The sequence below is a fragment of the Stenella coeruleoalba genome (genome assembly GCF_951394435.1).
Source record: "Stenella coeruleoalba genome assembly, chromosome: 1".
In the NCBI taxonomy this organism is placed as follows: Eukaryota; Metazoa; Chordata; class Mammalia; order Artiodactyla; family Delphinidae; genus Stenella; species Stenella coeruleoalba.
Genome location: NC_137169.1, coordinates 160,950,898 through 160,972,194, shown reverse-complemented (window position 1 = coordinate 160,972,194; position 21,297 = coordinate 160,950,898). Strand labels below are relative to the sequence as shown.

Below are 21,297 nucleotides of genomic sequence, written 5' to 3'. Positions count from 1 at the left end.
ACATATGGACACATGCTACAACATAGATGAACCTTGAAAACATCATGCTAAGTAAAAGAAGCCAGACACAAAAGACCACATATTGTACCATTCCGTTTATACGAAATGTCTGGAATAGGCAAATCTACAGAGGTGGGAAATAGATTAGTGATTGCCTAAGGCTAGAGGAAGACCAGGGTCGGGGGTGGGAAGAGGAGTGACTGATAATGGGTATGGGTTTTTGTGGTGGAAGTGGAAGGTAATTAAAATGTTCTAAAATTAATTACGGTGACTGGTGCCCAACTCGGTGAATATATTAAAAATCAATGCATTGTATACTTTACTTTTTTTTCAAATTTATTTTTTATTGAAGTATAGTTGATTAACAAGTTGTATACTTTAAATAGGTGAATTGTATGGTATGTGAATTATATCTCAATAAAGCTGTTATTTAAAATATCAATGAGAAAAAGAATTAATGACATAAGAACTTGGAAGATTTTGTAAGAAAACTGTGATACTTCAAAAAGGGAAATGAATGATTACATTTATAAATGCAGTTTCAAATGTTCAAAGGAATTTAACTAAGTTTATTAATGGAATCAAACAAGTGATTGTTAAAATTTATGAGATTTATGAAGAGAATTGTTAAAATTTGTCAGTTGACATGAAAAGTTGAAGAAAAATTAGGTTTGGGGATTCCTAACTTTAACATAGTGAACATTGATTTTTTAAAAAAGACCTAGGGCTAAGTTCCTGGATGCCACCCAGAACAAGTCACTGTTTGTCTAGTCCCTATCTCCACAGTAAACTGCAAAACGCTGTACAAAGGGAATGTTGCAGAAAGAACAGCCTGAAAGCTCAATCTCTGTCCTGGCGGCTTTCCTGAAGGGTGATAGCTGTACAAACCCCTATAGCCAACTTTCTTTCAAACCCCAGCTCCTCATTCGAGTCACTGACCAATGTGTTCCCAGGCTCCCTGAGTGGGGTGTCCATTTGGAGTCGGGGCCTCTGTCCATCTGAGGAGCTACCATCTGGACCCATCTGCTCAAACGTCACTCACGTTAAGCTGCTTACTCCACCTTCTATTTGTGGGATTCCAAGCCTAGTTTCAACAGACCAGGGTCCTAAAGCCATTTGAAAACCATAGGATGAGCTCAAGCAGGAAAAATAAAAAGGGGCGGGGAGTGGGGCAAGATTATTGAAGAAGCTTGGGTTGAGGGAAAGAGAGATGACCTCCAGCCCCTTAACTGGACCGTGAGCTTCTTGAGAGTGCGGGCAGTGGCTTCTACCTTTTTCCTGTGTTCTTCATAGAAGCGAGCACGAGCTCAAGGCAGAACAGGGCTAGCTAAGAAGATGCAGACCAGGGGAAACACACCAGACATGGATTCTGAGACGCAGCTTTGAGAGTAAGTGACGTAGTATAATCCCTCTGGCGCATGGAAGGGGCATGGACTCGCGAGCCACGCACCTTTGTTTCAATCCCACCTCAGCCGTTTACCTGCTGCGTGGTCTTCAGCAATTTGTTTACTCTCTCTCTTAGAGCCTCAGTTTTCTTGTCTTTGAACAGGATAATACACTTACTTATTATAAGATTATTGTGATGATTATTAACTGAGTTGATTTAATTCATTTTAAATGAATTAATGGGCTAACGTTTATGTATAGCATCTAACACAAGGCCTGGCCCAAACTAAGCATTCAAAAACTATTAGTCATTTCCCCTTCCCGACAAGTTACAGCTGGTGCAATGCTTTGCTACATGACTTTGGACAAGCTGGACTTTCGAACCTACAGATCTATTTTGTAGATGTACAAAGTACACAATGCCTGTGCTAATAACCATACGTTAGCTCTGTGGCCAAGGAGTTATTATTCACTCTTAGAGCCGACATACGGTTATCTGCACAAGTGTTGTCTACTGTGGACCAGAGAGCAGGGAGGTTCCTGCAAGATTCCAGACCAGCCAAAGCAGCTCTGCGCTGCCCTCTCTCCTGCCTTTACCCTGGCTTCCTTAACCAAAGTGTTTCAAACTCCTGGAGACCACCCTGCACGGCCCCAATCCTGCCCTTGTTCGTGCCAGCTTCTTCCACCAGTGGTCCATGACCTATGACATCAACTGCACCAGACTCGAGTCAACCTCAATGGAGCCAGGTCAGTTCTTCTGAGGCTTCCATCCTGCTGCCAATATTGGTCTAGCTGCTGATATTCCAAGGATTGCACAACCCCGGTGGCATTTTTAAGATTCCTGTGTGACATGATAAGGAGGCACAGGGAGGAAAGGACTAAGACAGCAGGAGGGAGCAGCATCTGTTCTTCCTCTCTCTCCAGCCCTCTGCATTCACATCCAACACAGACATCGGTCTGGATCCAAATGCCATCCTGGCAGGCTTCTACAGGCTGGAGGAGATGTGAAAATACAGGCGCGTGGAGGAGAGGAGGTGGAACAGACAGGGGAAGGTTGTTTCCTGCATTATAAGATGCATTTGTCTAGAAGTCTGGTGCAAAGTGCTGGCTATTATGCTCACACCAAAGACACCATTGGCTCCAGCGGTGTAGGGAAAAGCTTGGTGTTAATGCCCCGAGTGAGCGCATACACCTGCTTGTAGAAAGCCCTCCCTTTGCTATAGTCTATAAACCTCCCATTAGAAACGGAAACTCACAGGGTGACATGCTGTCTCAAACCCAACAGCCCAGCCTCCAGTAAAAAGGTGGGTTTAGTAGGGCAGCAAGGAAGGCTGAGAGGGGTGTAGAAGCGATTGCATCACCTCAGCAGAAACGAGGTAGATAGCACACGCGATTGAGGGGAATAGCTTTCACTGCTGCCAGCTGTGGCTCCACACCTAGCCCTGCAGATCTCAGCACCCAGGAGAAGGTGGCTAAGCATGGATGCTGCCTCAGGGGCCCGGAATTGGTCCGGGGGCAGGGAGTGCGGAGGCAAAACGGTTCCTAATGCAGTTCCACGGCCCTTCCCCAATCATCCCACAGTGGTGTGTCCTGAGCCCACGTTGGCCACAGCAGCCTGTTGTAATGTTTCTGGAGAGAGAAGGCCCAGCTTCTTACCAACAGGCAGAGGGGCTGAGGAGTGTGAGTGCCATTAACCAAATGACTCCATTTGAGAAACTGAAGGCCTGGGGGAGCTGGGTGGTTCTGCCTTGCATCAGAGGGCAGGTGTCTGCTCTGAGTGCCTGGCGAGGCCCAGGGGCTGAAGCACTGGGGCAGGGGAGACACCGGATGGGAGAGATTGGTCTGTGTGGGAAGGTGCCTCACACTGGGGCTGCAGGAGGAGGGGGGAGGGAGGAGACCTGTGCTGGGGAGCAGATGCCTGGGGCCGCTCCAGATGGCAGTGGCCCAGAACAAAAGGAGAAGAGCCAGAGGGAAGGAGGACAGAGAAACAGAGGACTTGCTCCTCTGAGGCTTCCCAAGTGGAGAGACAAAATCAGATTCTTACCTGGAACCTGGCCGGAGGCTTGCTCAGAAACATCTATGCAGCCCCAAACCACCCTGAAAAAACCCTGCAACCCCGAGCCCAAATGGCCAACCGTGCGGGTCCCAGAGCTGGAGAACTGCTGGGATTCGAATTCAGCTGCTGCCGCTTTCTCAGCTGTGGTGCTCTGAGCATGTTCCTCCACCTTTCTGTATTTACGTCACCAGTAAAATGTGGGTAACAATGGGCCCTATTTCATAGGGTTACTGTGAGGAGGATTAAATGGAAAATGCACAGCGTTGGCGGCTGGGGAGTCCTCCAGTGCTGATTCTGGCAAGGATGGCTGTTACCACCTCTAAAGAACCGGCTCAGACCCCCGCAGAGCTTAGTGGTCCTCACGTGGCCATATGTGTGCGCTCTTTTCTTCTTCTGTTAAAAGTTTCCCTGTATGTCTTAAGGTCCTCTGATCCTTTGACTTCCTGAAGGTGTGGGCGCCTCAGACTGGAGGAGGCAGTGTGGTGTCCCAGCAAGAAAAACGGCCCACAATTCAGGACATCTGAGTTCTTCCTTTTTTTAAAAAATTTATTTATTTTTGGCTGTGTTGGGTCTTTGTTGCTGTGCGCAGGCTTTCTCTAGTTGCGGCGAGCAGGGGCTACTCTTCGTTGCGGTGCGCGGGCTTCTCATTGCGGTGGCTTCTCTTGTTGCGGAGCACGGGCTCCAGGCGCACGGGCTTCAGTAGTTGTAGCACATAGGCTCAGTAGTTGTGGCTCGTGGGCTCTGGAGCACAGGCTCAGTAGTTGTGGTGCACGGGCTTAGTTGCTCCGCGGCATGTGGGATCTTCCCGGACCAGGGCTCAAACCCGAGTCCTCTGCATTGGCAGGCGGATTCTTAACCACTGTGCCACCAGGGAAGCCCCAGGACATCTGAGTTCTAATATGAGTTCTGTTGCTGTTCGTTTTGTGGACGTTGGAGAAGTAACTTCTTGAGCCTCACTGTATTCATCAATCAAATGCGAATGATGACGCCAGCCTTGCCCACATCACAGAATTGTCGTGAAAGTCAAATGACACAACTAATGTAAATGAATGCACTGTAGAACTATAGTGAACCAATATTAGGTTCCGATTTTTGGGCTCGTGGATTAGACTGGAAGGGTCCAGAGGTGCAAAGCCTGGATAGGTTTGCTCTGCACCAGGCAGGATGCAGCAGGTGTGACTCTGGCTGCCACTCAGATGTGCTGCTGGGTAGTGACATTGCTATCATCAGAGAAGGTCGGGGGGCTCCCAGGTTCCTTAGGCAGGGATCTGGTTAGGCAACCCAGAGTGTGTGTGCCCAGGGAGGAGTGTGGAGGGGCCTTAGGAGGGGGAGCAGAGATAGAAAGTAAGGTGGGTTCATGAAAAAGTGCCAAGAGAGGGGCCACGGTGACCACAAAGCTGGACTAACCCCTGATTCTGGCACAAACCTGGGGATCTGTTCCCATGCTGTTTTACATATATTTACAGGCCCATTATAATAACCTGTACACTATTTTTGCAATCAGAGTCCTCCAAATACAAACCAAAAGAATGGTGCCCCACCCCCTGCCCCACTACTGCCAGTATGTTAAAGTTCAACACTTAGTAACAGGTGAAAAAGTCCTGTGGTCAGATGGATTTCCCTGGTGGTCCCCGAAACCTGACACTGTTCTAAGGCAAGTCGCAGACCTAAGAGAACCCACACAGAAACTACCTTCATAAAACAAGTATATCTGAGCCGCTGTTGATATGACAAATAATTTCATTTACTGAATACCTAGTATAAGCCAGGCACAGTGCAGGGTTCTTTATGTGTTTAATCTTTACAAGATGTTCATTATTATCCCTGCTGTATAAACCTAGAGTGGTTTGAAACTTTCCTACAGTCACAAAGCAAGGACAGCCAGAATCCATGTCATCAGCGTATTCTGTTCCTACCTTTCAACTCCCTCCCTGCCTGCATCCTCCCAGCCTAAATCTCCAACTCTTTCTGGGAGAACAGAAGCCATCTGAAAAGGGAGTTGGAGCAATGAGGCTGAGATGCCCACACTCAAGAACAGGGAAACCTTTCTCTGTTCGGGCCTCCAGGTCAGACTCTGCCAGCCCAGAAGCCTCCAGGCTGCTAGCGTGTGATTCAATGCCAATTACTCCTTGGTTAAATTTGTAGCCCTTATTGCTTGCATGTACTCCCCTGCCATCCCTGCCTTGAGACTAAGACAGGAGTTGCTGGGAGCAGCAGGAAATTTTACCCCAGAATGGAACAATGCAGACCCTGGACACAGGGTGTGGCTTCAGTGATGTCAGCTTCAGCTGTTTACGGTGCCCTGGACAGCTGTCCATCTGCCAGGGCCCACTGCTCCGCCCAGAGGAGGGGTTCTCAGACCGCCCCCCATATGCTGGGGCTGTCACTCAGGAGGCTCCCAGGTTGTGGAGGCCAGGCTAAGGGGGAGTGAGGGCCACAAACACAGCTGTTTCCCAATTTTTCAATTGAACAGTCGGGACAATGGCAGGGCTAATGCCGGCTCACTGCATCTGCTGGAGAAAAAGGAACAAATGCTTCCCCAGAGTCAGCCTCTGGCCTAGGAGAGCCTTGAGGTCTGGCTCTGTGGCCAACTCTGGGGAGAAGGAAGGAGATGTCCCCTCAGAAAATTCCGGGGCCTGAAACGTCTCTCATCAAAGAGAAGGGGCAGGAGGTGAGAATTTCTTCCCACCCTACCCCTGAGACACGGGGCCCAGGCCCAGGCCCAAGCCCCACTCACCGTCTCTGCCTCATTCAGCCTCCTTCCTGTAACACCAGAGGGGGCTCCCTTCCAGTCTGCAGCGGGAAGGAACACTCCAGCGTCCCAAATTGCACATAAGTCAATCAACCTGTCACAAAGCAAGCACAAAGAAGAACCCCAGGGTCACTTTGGGAGAGGAAAAGAAAAGCCTTTGTGCTTTGCAGCTTGTTCATTCACTGGGAAATTACATCGTTGTCCACACCCATTTGGGCAGTTTTACATAGCATAACAGCATCTTTGTTCACAAAAATTCAAAGCACTCTGCAAGAAATGGGACCGATTCTGCAAGGTGCCTAAGCGTGCTGGACTTTGGGAAGCTGGGATCATCTCTCTCTTCATAAGATCATTATTGTGGCCTGACATCATAATCGAATTGCTGAATCCCTAGTCACCTGAAGGAGTTAAGCCACTCCTCAAAGAATCTCTCCTACACCCAAGGGAGAATTTACCCATAATTATCTCATTAACTTTTTTACTTAGGAGAACTATTATGTTTTTCTTCCCCATCTACAGATAATCAAACCAAGTTCACCATAAATAAATTACCCATTAAAAGGAGATCTAATTTTAGTGTTAGGAGACATGGGTTTTAGGTCCTAGCTTGTTTTATCATTTTGCATAGATCACGTCCCTACATGTGACTCATTTTCTTCATCTGTTAAATGGGGAGAAGGTACAGGACAGTGGGTCAGACCACTAGACTATGAGGTGGCATTTCAAGAGTTCAAGTCCCAGGTCTGGTCCTTTGCGGCAATCATTTAGCCTTTCTCACTACAGATAACATATCTCACTTAATCATTTGCTTTAACATTAAAACGTGTCTGCAGAAAATGGTCACATCCACCTTTGTAGAGGGGAATGCGGCAATATCTATCAAAATAAGTATACATTTACTCTTTGTCCCAGTAGCCTCAGTTCTAGGAATCTTTTTGAAATATATCTTATGTGATGCCCAAGTTCTGACCTACAGGATTATTGTCAAGTGAAAAGAAACACGATAGGAAAAAGTGTGCTTAATATGCTACCATTTATTTAAGAAAGGGAGAATGAATGCAAAGATATATATGTATTTGCTTATATTCTGCAAAGACAATAAAAGGATAAAGCATAAAATAAAATTTAAAGGACTTATAGGGAGGGGGAGGAATGAGGTGGAGGGAACAGGGATATTGAATATACCTTGTTTTGTGGATTTGCTTTGGAACATGTAAATATTTGACATAATTATAAGCAACAATATTTTTGAAAGAAATCCCTAAAATGAAAGTGTAGCAAATGAGTCTGTATGTCCAGCTGGTTGGCATAACTACACATAGAGAAATTAAAACACAGTAATTTGACTCTATATCCTTGGAGGGATATATCCTAAGAATAAAAAGAACTGCCTCATTCCCCCCACCCCAAAATCCTAAACTGTTTTCGCTAATCATATTATTGATGAAGTTATGGTATTATTATTGTTGTTGTTATTCTGAGACTTTTGTATGTGTATTGTGGGATAAACCAAATGAGTAATAATATTTATATTACTGAAAAACAAGGGTTTCCTATTGCAAGAAGATACAAATATAAGCTCGATGAGATCAGGTTAAAATTTTGTAGTCCTGATTGTGAACTGAGAGTATCAGGATGAACTCCATATGTTTTATGTTACATCCATCCATCCACACACACACACACACACACACACACACACACACACACACACACAAAATACCTAGCAAGGCCTAGAAACAAGGATCATCCTGGAAGGAATGAGTACCCCCTAGCAATCAGCTTATGAACTCTATATACCATCCCCCACAAAGAAATCAGGCTTCCTTGGAGAAGGGTCTGAAGCAGCAAATATATAAGATGAGCCTAGAGCATCTTGTTACACCATAAAAGCAAACAAAGCGTCAAAGATTACTAGAGTTGGGGGGCCTTCAAGATGGCAGAGGAGTAAGATGTGGAGATCACCTTCCTGACCACAAATACATCAAAAATACACCTCCATGTGGAACAACTCCTACAGAACACCTACTGACCTCAGACTTCCCAAAAGATGCCTGAGGGCGACCTATACACAGAGGTGGGGCGCAAACCAAAGCTGAACCCTGGGGACTGTGCGAACAAAGAAAAGAAAGGGAAATTTCTCTGTGCAGCCTCAGGAGCAGCGGATTAAACCCCACAATCAACTTGATGTACCCTGCATCTGTGGAATACCTGAAGAGACAATGAATGTTCCCAAAATTGAAGCGGTGGACTTTAGGAACAACTGTAGACTTGGGGTTTGCTGTCTGCGGCTGATTCGTTTCTGATATTTATGTTTACCTTAGTTTAGTTTTTAGCGCTTGTTATCATTGGTGAATTTGTTTATTGGTTTGGTTGCTCTTTTCTTTTAAAACTATTATTATTATTTTACGTTAATAATTTTTCTTTTTAATTTTTTTTCTTCTGAGCCGTGTGGCTGACAGGCTCTTGGTGCTCAGCCTGGTGTCAGGCCTGAGCCTTTGAGGTAGGAAAGCCGAGTTCATGACACTGGACCACCAGAGACCTCCCGGCCCCATGTAATATCAATCAGCGAAAGCTCTCCCAGAGACCTCTGTCTCAATGCTAAGACCCAGTTCCACCCAACGGCTAGCAAGCTCCAGGGCTGGATGCCACATGCCAAACAACTAGTAAGACAGGAACACAACTCCACCCATTAGCAGATAGGCTGCCTAAAATCATAAGAAGTTCACAGACACCCCAAAGCACACCACCAGACGTGGTCCTGCCCACCAGAGAGACAAGATCCAGCCCCACCCACCAGAACACAGGCACAAGTCCCCTCCACCAGGAAGCCTATACAAGGCACTGAACCACCCTCACCCACTGGGGGCAGATACCAAAAACAATGGGAACTACGAACCTGCAGCCTGAAAAAAGGAGACCTCAAACACAGTAAGTTAAACAAAATGAGAAGACAGAGAAATACGCAGCAGATGAAGGAGCAAGGTAAAAACCCACCAGACCAAACAAATGAAGAGGAAACAGGCAGTCTACCTGAAAAAGAATTCAGAGTAATGATAGTAAAGATGATCCAAAAACTTGGAAATAGAATGGAGAAAATACAAGAAACGTTTAACAAGGACCTAGAAGAATAAAGAGCAAACAAACAACGATGAACAACACAATAAATGAAATTAAAAATTCTCTAGAAGGAATCAGTAGCAGAATAACTGAGGCAGAAGAACGGATAAGTGACCTGGAAGATAAAATAGTGGAAATAACTACTGCAGAGCAGAATAAAGAAAAAAGAATGTAAAGAATTGAGGACAGTCTCAGGGACCTCTGGGACAACATTAAATACACCAACATTTGAATTATAGGGGTCCCAGAAGAAGAAGAAGAAAAAAAGGGACTGAGAAAATATTTGAAGAGATTATAGTTGAAAACTTCCCAAACATGGGAAAGGAAATAGTCAATCAAGTCCACGAAGTGCAGAGAGTCCCATACAGGATAAATCCAAGGAGAAACATGGCAAGACACATATTAATCAAACTATCAAAAATTAAATGCAAAGAGAAAATATTAAAAGCAGCAAGGGAAAAGCAACAAATAACAAACAAGGGAATCCCCGTAAGGTTAACAGCTGATCTTTCAGCAGAAACTCTGCAAGCCAGAAGGGAGTGGCAGGACATATTTAAAGTGATGAAAGGGAAAACCTACAACCAAGATTACTCTACCCAGCAAGGATCTCATTCAGTTTTGATGGAGAAGTTAAAACCTTTACAGACAAGCAAAAGTTAAGAGAATTTAGCACCACCAAACCAGCTTTACAACAAATGCTAAAGGAACTTATCTAGGCAGGAAACACAGGAGGAGGAAAAGACCTACAAAAACAAACCCAAAACAATTAAGAAAATGGTAATAGGAACATACATATTGATAATTACCTTAAATGGAAATGGATTAAATGCTCCAACGAAAAGACATAGACTGGCTGAATGGATACAAAAACAAGACCCATATATATGCTGTCTACAAGAGACCCATTTCAGACTTAGGGACACATACAGACAAAGTGAGGGGATGGAAAAAGATATTCCTTGCAAATAGGAATCAAAAGAAAGCTGGAGTAGCAATTCTTATATCAGACAAAATAGACTTTAAAATAAAGACTATTATAAGTGTCTATAAAGTGTGTATAAAGAAGGACACTACATAGTGAACAAGGGATCAATCCAAGAAGAAGATATAACAATTGTAAATATTTATGCACCCAACATAGGAGCACCTCAATACATAAGGCAAATGCTAACAGCCATAAAAGAGGGGAATCAACAGTAACACAATAATAGTGGGGGACTTTAACATCCCACTTTCACCAATGGACAGATCATCCAAAATGAAAATAAATAAGGAAACACAAGCTTTAAATGATACATTAGACAAGATGGACTTAATTGATATTCATAGGACATTCCATCCAAAAACAACAGAATATACTTTCCTTTCAAGTGCTCATGGAACATTCTCCAGAATAGATCATATCTTGGGTCATAAATCAAGCCTTAGTAAATTTAAGAAAATTGAAATCATATCAAGTATCTTTTCCGACCACAACACTATGAGACTAGATATTAATTACAGGGAAAAAAACTGTAAAAAATACAAACACATGGATGCTAAACAATACACTACTAAATAACCAAGAGATCACTGAAGAAATAAAAGGGGAAATCAAAAAATATCTAGAAACAAATGACAATGAAAACATGATGACCCAAAACCTATGGGATGCAGCAAAAGCAGTTCTAAGAGGGAAGTTTATAGCAATACAATCCTACCTCAAGAAACATCTCAAATAAACAACCTAACCTTACACCTAAAGCAATTAGAGAAAGAAGAATAACAACAACAACAACAACAAAACCCCAAAGTTAGCAGAAGGAAAGAAATCATAAAGATCAGGTAAGAAATAAATGAAAAAGAAATGAAGGAAACAATAGCAAAGATCAATAAAACTAAAAGCTGGTTCTTTGAGAGGATAAACAAAATTGATAAACCATTAGCCAAACTCATCAGGAAAAGAAGGGAGAAGACTCAAATCAACAGAATTAGAAATGAAAAAGGAGAAGTAATAGCTGACACTGCAGAAACGAAAAGGATCATGAGAGATTACTACAAGCAACTATATGCCAATAAAATGGACAACCTGGAAGAAATGGACGAATTCGAAGCACAACCTTCCCAGACTGAACCAGGAAGAAACAGAAAATATAAACAGACCAATCACAAGCACTGAAATTGAAACTGTGATTAAAAATCTTCCAACAGACAAATACCATATGCTAACACATATATATGGAATTTAAGGAAAAAAAATGTCATGAAGAACCTAGGGGTAAGACAGGAATAAAGACACAGACCTACTGGAGAACGGACTTGAGGATATGGGGAGGGGGAAGGGTGAGCTGTGACAAAGCGAGAGAGAGGCATGGACATATATACACTACCAAACGTAAGGTAGATAGCTAGTGGGAAGCAGCCGCATAGCACAGGGATATCAGCTCAGTGCTTTGTGACCGCCTGGAGGGGTGGGATAGGGAGGGTGGGAGGGAGGGAGATGCAAGAGGGAAGAGATATGGGAACATATGTATATGTATAACTGATTCACTTTGTTATAAAGCAGAAACTAACACGCCATTGTAAAGCAATTATACCCCAATAAAGATGTTAAAAAAAAAAAATCTTCAACAAACAAAAGCCCAGGACCAGATGCCTTCACAGGCGAATTCTATCAAACATTTAGAGAAGACCTAATACCTATCCTTCTCGATCTCTTCCAAAATATAGCAGAGGGAGGAACACTCCCAAACTCATTTTACAAGGCCACCATCACCCTGATACCAAAACCAGACAAAGATGTCACAAAAAAAGAAAACTACAGGCCAATATCACTGATGAACATAGATGCAAAAATCCTCAACAAAATATTAGCAAACAGAATCCAACAACACATTAAAAGGATCATACACCACGATCAAGTGGGGTTTATCTCAGGAATGCAAGGATTGTTCAATATACGCAAATCAATCAATGTGATACACCATATTAACAAACTGAAGGATAAAAACCATATGATCATCTCAGTAGATTCAGAAAAAGCTTTCAACAAAATTCAACACCCATTTATGATAAAAACTCTCCAGAAGGTAGGCACTGAGGGACCCTACCTCAACATAATAAAGGCCACATATGACAAATCCACAGCCAACACTGTTCTCAATGATGAAAAACCGAAACCATTTCCTCTAAGATCAGGAACAAGCAAGGTTGCCCACTCTCACCACTATTATTTAACATAGTTTTGGAAGTTTTAGCCACAGAAATCAGAGAAGAAAAAGAAATAAAAGGAATCCAAATCAGAAAAGAAGTAAAACTGTCACTGTTTGTAGATGACATGATACTATACATAGAGAATCCTAAAGATGCTACCAGAAAACTACTAGAGTTAATCAATGAATTTGGTAAAGTAGCAGGATACAAAATTAATGCACAGAAATCTCTTGCACTCCTATACACTAACGATGAAAAATCTGAAAGAAAAATTAAGGAAACACTCCCATTTACCATTGCAACAAAAAGAATAAAATACCTAGGGATAAACCTACCCAAGGAGACAAAAGACCTGTATGCAGAAACTGTAAGACACTGATGAAAGAAATTAAAGACGATACAAACAGATGGAGAGATATACCACGTTCTTGGATTGGAAGAATCAACATTGTGAAAATCATTATACTACCCAAAGCAACATACAGATTCATTGCAACCCCTATCAAATTACCAATGGCATTCTTCACAGAACTAGAACAAAAAATTTCACAATTTGTATGGAAACACAAAAGACCCCGAATAGCCAAAGCAATCTTGAGAAAGAAAAACAGAGCTGGAGGAATCAGTCTCCCTTACTTCAGACTAGGGGAACCTAGGGACAGGAGAGGAATAAAGACGTAGACGTAGAGAGTGGACTTGAGGACACGGGGAGGCGGAAGGGTAATCTGGGACGTAGTGAGAGAGTAGCACTGACATATATACACTACCAAATGTAAATTAGATAGCTAGTGGGAAGCAGCTGCATAGCACAGGGAGATCAGCTTGGTGCTCTGTGACCACCTAGAGGGGTGGGATAGGTAGGGTGGGAGGGAGACGTAAGAGGGAGGGGATATGGGGATATATGTATGCATATAGCTAATTCACTTTGTTATACAGCAGAAAGTAACACAACATTGTAAAGCAACTATACTCCAATAAAGATGTTAAAAAAAAGAAAAAAAAGATTACTAGAGTTATGCCAAAAGGACTTGGAAGCTACCCAGCATAAGGTGTCCCTGGTCAAGTTGAGCATTAAAAAGGATCATGACTACAATAGGTTGTAACATAACAAATGTGTTTAAACATTTAAATCTTATAAATCGCTAATAATATTCTTTAAAAGCCCAAATAACCTGTGAGTCACCTTTTAGGGATGTTAGGAATACACTTTATTATTTTAAAATCTGGTCAATAAAGCAAAAGAGGGAGGAGTGGGTAGAGGTATCGCTGAGACAAGACTGGCCTTGTACTGATCATTGTTGAAGAGAGTGATAGATACATCAGGTTCATTACATTATTCTCTCTTCTTTGTAACACATTTTCAAAATAAAAATAAACTTTAAATGACAGAACAGGTTGAGAAATGAGAAATCTTAGAATGTCTTGAAACTCTTTAGAACCAGAGTCATTTAATCCTAACAACAACCCTATATGGTGACCAAGGATATAGATATTATTATCCCCACTTTACCCTGGAGGAAATAAGTGTAAAGAATCCTTTGAGTCAGGATTCAAGCCCACATGTTCTTAGCCCAAAGGCTCACTATTTCAGAGGTGCCTCTTTAATATTCTCATCTTTTATATCTGCATTAATAAAACTTTCCTTGCCTATATGAGGTTAATGGGGGGCTGCAATGAGAAACGTACTTGGAAAACAAATCTTTGTATAAATATTTTGCTGTCATTTGAAAATTGGGGATCAGATATGCCCTATGCGGTTGCTGTGAGGATCCACGGAGAACTGTGATTTGAAGATAGATAGACAGATATCAAGAGAGAGAAACAGAAAACTCTCAAAGATGAGTGAGGTTGCCATTACCCTGATACCTCTATCATCACTCACAGGACTTCAGGGTTAAATGAGAAGTGCGGCTTCAAACCCAGGGTCTAGACTCTCCAGCTGACCCAGGGATAGGAAGGTTCCAGGAGGGACACCTGATGCTCTGGGGACGATCAGGGATCAAGAAAGACACCTGATACCCTGCGAGCTGCAAGAAGAGCAGCTCTGAGGCCCAGCTGGGTGGGGACCATGGCCAGGTTGCTGGGCATCTCATGTTCATTCTCAGATTGTCCTTCCCTCTGCCACAGAAGAAAAGCGGGTCTGGGGACTCTAAGACTTTTTCACCTTGGAATTCCATGATTCTATAAATGCTTATTTCTGAAGAAGTACAAAGTCAAACTTGTCCTGAGTCCTGGTTCATGTGCTGCCTCCCTCTGAATATTTAGTCTGAGCTCAGGGAACAAGAACTCTCTCTGTCTCTGTCTCTTGCTTGAGGTTCTTACTTAAACATTTAAAAAATTACTTTATTTGTTTTTTGAATAGGTAACCCCTTCACATGATATGAAACTCAACAGATACAAGAGTGTATAGTAGAAGTAGAGTATATATAAGTAAATTTCCCTCCCAATCTTGTCCTGCAGCTTCCTAGTCCCACTGAGCCCCTCTCCCCCACCAGCCACTCTTACCAGTCTCTGTGTATCCTTCCAGAGACGTCCATGCATACATAGATACATTTTAAAAATTATAGCATACTATACAAATTTTCTCCTAACTTGCCTTTTTCAGTTAATATCTTAGATGTCTTTCTATATTAGTTCATATGAAACTGCCTTATTACTTTTAGCAGCTGTATAGTATTCCGTTGTATGAACATATAATAATTTACTCAACCCTCTACTGATAGACATTTAGGATGTTTGTAATCCCTGGATGTAGAAAATTGCTGCAATACATGTCTTTGGATAAATATGATTTCTCTCATTTGCAAGATTATTTTTAGGATAAATTCTTGGATGCAGAATTCTTAGGTCAAAGGGAATGTGGCTAAATTGTTCTCCATGAAAGTTTTCACAACTTAAACTCCCACCAGCAATTTATAAAAGTTCCTGTTTTCCTTCTCCAACATGCTGTTGCTATTATTATTTTTTAATTTTAACCATCTGATGCACAGAAATTGGTGTCCCTTTGTGGTTCTCTTATTATAGTGAGGTTGAGCACTTTTCTTTTCTTTGAATTATTGTATTCTTTGCCCAGTTCTCTACTGGGTAGTTGGTTTATTCTTATCAGTTTGAAGGAACTCTTTATTTTTTAGGAAAATTACCCCTTTATTTATAAGAGTAGCTGCAAACTGTCCATATCATTATTTTTATCCTGACTTTATTTATGGTGTTTTTGCCATGCAAAAAAAAGTTTTTTCATAGTTATAGATCTTTTGTCATTGTTTTTGTCATACTTAGGCATCTTCTTCCAAGAATATTTTTAAGTATTCCCATGTTTTCTTTAGCATTTCTATAGTTTAATATTTATGTTTCAATCTTCTATTCATCTGAAAATTACTTTGAAATCATAGGAGGGAGGACTATAACTTTATAAATATATAAGATGGCTTTCTGAACACCATGTACTGAAGAATTCACATTTTACCCTTTGGTTTGAAATACCTTTTTTGTTTTCATATATTAAACCCCCTTATGTGTTTGGGTCTATTCCTGGATCTTCTCTTCCACTCATCTATTTATCTCTTCATACGCAGGTACCATACACTTTTAATTACTGTAGTTTATTTGATTTGATATTTAAGAATTTTCCTGTTTATTTTTGCTTTTTTTTTTCACATGAACTACAAAATCAGATTCTCTAGGTTTGTCTTTTAATCAGATGGTATTTTATAAAAATCATATTAAAATTATAAATTAACTTAGAGAGAACTGACATATTTATGTTGTTGAATCTACTTAAGAATGTGACATACCTTAAATTTGTTTAAATTTTCTTTGGGGCTTTTCAACTACATTTTAAAGTTTTCTCATATAGATTATATACATTCTTGTTATATTTATTACTATGCATTTGATCTTTCATTAAGCTATTTTAAAGAACTGTTTTAAGGACTTCCCTGGTGGCTCAGTGGTTAAGAATCCGCCTGCCAATGCAGGGGACACAGGTTCGATCCCTGGTCCGGGAAGATCCCACATGCCGTGAAGCAACTTAGCCCATGTGCCACAACTACTGAGCCCATGCTCTAGAGCCTGTGAACCACAACCACTGAGCCCATGTGCCACAACTACTGAAGCCCATGTGCCTAGAGCCTGTGCTCTGCAACAAGAAAAGCCACCGCAATGAGAAGTCCATGCACCGCAATGAAGAGTAGCCCCCACTCGCTGCAGCTAGAGAAAGCCTGCACACAGCAATGAAGACCCAACGCAGCCAAAAAATAAATAAATAAATAAAATTTTAAAAAAAGAATTGTTTTATATTAATTTTGAATTCCACTATTTTGAATTTTATTTTCTAAATAATTCATCATTCAAAGGGAAAGCTTCAAGGGAAATTTAAAAAATACATTGAACTGAAGGAAAATTAAAATACAATATATCCAAATCTGTGGGACACAGCTAAAGCAGTGCTGAAGGGAAATTTAGAGCACTAAATACATGCATTAAAAAAAAAGGAAAAGTTTCGAATCAGTAATATAAGGTCCCACTTCAAGAAAGTAGAAAAAGAGGAGCGAAATAAACCCAAAGCAAGAAGAATGAAAGAAATAAAAAGCAGAAATTAATGAAATAGAAAACAAAAACAATAGAAAAAAAATCAATGAAATAAACTGGTTCTTTGAAAAGGTTAATATGATGGACAAACCTCTAGCAAAACTGAAGAAGAAAAAAAAGAGAGATGACACAGTTGCCAACATCAGGAACGAAAAAAGCGAATGTCATTACAGATCCTGCAGACATCAAAAGAATACTAAGAAAATACTATGAACAATTCCACACCCATAAATTAAAAAACGTAGTTGAAATGGAACAATTCCTTGAAAAACACAAACTACCACAGTCCTCAATAGGTACTAGGTAATTTGAATAGGTTTATAATCATTAAAGGAATTGAACTCATAATTTAAAAATTCCCCAAAGAGAAATCTCCAGGCCCAGATTCTTTCACTAGAGAATTTTAACAAACTCTTAATCAACACCAATTCTATAAAATCTCTTCCAAACTATAGAAGAGGAGAGGACACTTCCGAATTCATTTGATGTAGCCAGTGTTATCCTGATACCAAAATCAAATGAAGACCGTATAAGAAAGAAAGAAAGAAAGAAAGAGAGAGAGAGAGAGAGAGAGAGACAGAGAGAAAGAGAGACAGAGAGAAAGAGAGACAGAGAGAAAGGAAGGAAGGAAGGAAGGAAGGAAGGAAGGAAGGAAGAGGAAGGAAGGAAGGAAAAAAATGAGCAGATCAATAATACCTCTCATGAATATAGATACAAAAATCCTTAACAAAATATTAGCAAATAGAATTCAGCAATATATAAAAAGAATTATAAACCATGACCAAGTAGGGTTCATTCCAGGGATGTAAGGCTGGTTTAATATTGTAAAATCAGTCAATGTAATTTACCATATTAACAAGCTAAAGAAGAAAAACACATGACCATATCAATCAATGAAGAAAAAGCATTTGACAAAATTCAACACCCAGTCATGATAAAGAAAACAAGTCTCAGAAACATAGGAAGTGAGAGAAAAATTCCTCAACTTGATTTTTAAAAATCTACAAAAACCCACAGCTAACATTATACTTAATGGTGAAGAACTGAATGTTTTCTCCCCTAAAACTGGAGACAAGGCAAGGATGTCTACTTTCATCACTCTTATTCAACACAGTGCTGGACATTTTAGCCATTGGAATAAGACAAGAAAAGGAAATAAAGGGCGTACAAGTCAGAATGGAAGAAATAAAACTGTTTCTATGTACTGATAACCTGATGGTCTATGTAAAAAATCCCAAGGAAACTACAAAAAGTTGTCTTAGAACTGGAGCCATCAAAGTCTCAGGATACAAGGTAACCATACAAAAATCAATTGTATTTCTGTATATAAGCAATGAACCCATGAAAAAATTTAAAATACCACTTACAGCCCCTCAAAAAAATAAATAAGTATAAAATGAACAAAACATGTACAGGACTTGTATGCTGAAAACTACTGATGAAGTAAATCAAAGATCTAAATAAATGGAGAGACATATCATGTTCATGGATTGGAAGACTCAATGCAGTAAACATGCAAATTCTCCCCAAATTGATACACTGGTTTAAAGCAACCTTTATCAAAATCCCAAGATTTTTAGTAGATATAGACAGATTATTCTAAAATTTATATGGAAAGACAAAAGAACTAGAATAGCTAAAATAATTTTGAAAAAGAAGAAAAATGGGGAATATCAGGCTACCCAATTGAAAGACTCATTATATAGCTACAGTGGTCAAAACTATGTGGTATTGGTGGAGGAATAGACACATAGTTCAATGGAACAGAATTGAAAACACAGAAATAGCCCAACACAAATATGCTCAACTGATTTTTGACAAAGAGGCCAAAGCAATGGAGGAAGATAGCCTTTTCAATAAATGGTGCTGGAGGAATTGGACGTCCATAGGATCCACAGGCTAAAAAAAAAAATGCTTAACCCAAGTCCTTATACAAAAATGGGCTCCAAACGGATGGTGGAGTTAAAATGTAAAACTATAAGACTTGTAGAATAAATACAAGTGAAAATCTAGGCAAACAGTTCTTAGATTTGATGCCAAAAGCAAGATCCATAGAAGCAAAAATGGATAAACTGGACTTCAAAATTCAAAACTTTGCTTTTCAGGAGATAAGAGTGGGAGAAACCACGCAGATGACAAAGAACTAGCTCTCTGTCATAGAATATAACTAGAATATAAAATAAAGAACCTAAAAACTCCGCAGTAAAGATGCAAACAACCCAATTAGGACATGGCCAAAGTCATGGTAAAGACACTTCACTGAAGTAGATATTCAGATGGCAAATAAGCACTTGAAAAGATATTAAACGTCATTAACCATCAGGGGAATGCAAATTAAAACCACAATAAAAAGAAAAACCCAGTGAGATATGACTACACATCTATCAGAATGACTAAAATAAAAAATAGTGACAACAGCAAATGCTGACAAGAGGTGGAAAAACTAGATCACTCATCCATTGCTGGTGGAAATGTAAATGGTACATCCAGCCTAGAACAGAGTTCAGCAGTTTCTCAAAAAAAAAAAAATTAAACATGTAACTATCATGTAACCCAGCAAATGCACTTCTGGGCATTTATCCCAGAGAAATAAAGACTTATGTTCACACCAAAACCTGTACAAGAATGTTTATAGTGGCTTTATTCATAATAGCCCCCAACTGGAAACAACCCAGGCATCCTTTAATGGATGAATGGTTAAACAAACAGCAGTATGTCCACATCATGGGACACTACCCAGCAATAAAAAGGAAAGAACGTACATTATTGAAACATACATTAACTTAGATAAATCTCCAGAGAATTATACTGAGTGAAAAAAGTCAACCCAAAAGGTTAAAGTGTGTAATTCCATTTATATAACATTCTGGAAATGACAAAATTATAGAAATGCAGAACAGATTTGTGGTTGCCACGGGTTAAGGAAGGGGGCTGGTGATGGGAGGAGGTGGGTATGGCTATAAAAGGTCAACAAGAGGTATCTTTGTAGTGATGGAAGTGTTTTTTATCTTGACAGCATATCGTCAATATCCTAGTTTTGCAAGTTGTTACTACTGGTGGAACCCGGGCAAACTGTATAAGGGATCTCTCTGTATTATCTGCTGTAACTGCATATGAATCTATAATTGTCTCAAATTTTAAAAATTAATTAAAAATAGTTTTCAGTTGATTCCTTTTGAATTCCATGTAAATAATTATATCATCTGTAAATAATGATGATATCTCCTCATTTCCAATTTTTATACCTCATTTCTTTCTTTTGGCAGATTCAACTTAATGTTAGGCATAGGAAAACAAATTAGGAAAGAAAAATCTGCTATCCTATAAAGTAATACAAACTGGATGGAAATAATTTTTTAACATATTCTCATTACAGGCTAGCACAGATTACAGAATTTTGACAGTATTTCTAAAACCTAGATGTATTTAAAAGCTATTGCTCCTGAGAACAAATTGCCCAACACTAAGAGCATCACGAGTGTTCAAAAATGACATTTCCAAGAAGGGAGATTCGTTAGCCTTCCTTGATAACTTGCTTCACTAAGTGGGTCTCAGATTCCAAATGAGCAAAAAAAATCCCACTAAAATCCGACACTGTTATTTCAGTACAGCTGGACCTGCATTCTGAAGCCATCAGCAAGAGGAAAAAGAGGTTCTCTAAATGCAAGAAAGATGGGCATTCACTCTGGAAAGTTCAAGACAGATGTGAGCACTCTCACTCACAGTTTCAGCAAAGTTAGACCAAACAGAACAGTAAACAATGTGGAGAAACAGTATCTTCAAAATGTGCCCAGGGTATAGGGGTAGAGGATCAAGAGGTACAAACCAGTACGTATAAAATAAGCTACAAGGATATGTTGTACAACACAGGGAATATAGCCAATATTTTACAATAACTATAAATGGAGTATAACTTTTAAAAATTGTGAACCACTATATTGTACACCTATAACTTATACAATATTGTACATCAGTTATGCTTCAATTAAAAAATGTGCCCAGAGTGATTGCTGGTGATAGTGGGGAGGCCAGCATCAAGTGGGCCCCTGCAGCTCTGCCTGCTGCATAGTGAGGGGAGGAGCAACCAGGAGAGGCTAGAGGGGCCTGCATGGCCACTGGAAAGACACTGCTAAGAGAACAAAATGACAAGCCACAGACTGAGAGAAAATGTTTGCAAAACATAAATCTGATAAAGGGCTGGTTG

At 40.4% G+C, this 21,297-nt stretch overlaps 1 protein-coding gene across 1 annotated transcript in view; it reads right to left on the bottom strand.

Moving 5' to 3' along the window:
* Positions 1–21,297, bottom strand: part of NFASC (neurofascin) — a 187,757-nt gene that overhangs the window by 90,022 nt on the left and 76,438 nt on the right. The window contains 1 exon segment of the mRNA XM_079903031.1: positions 6,180–6,288. The gene's annotated coding sequence lies outside the window, so the exon portion shown is untranslated.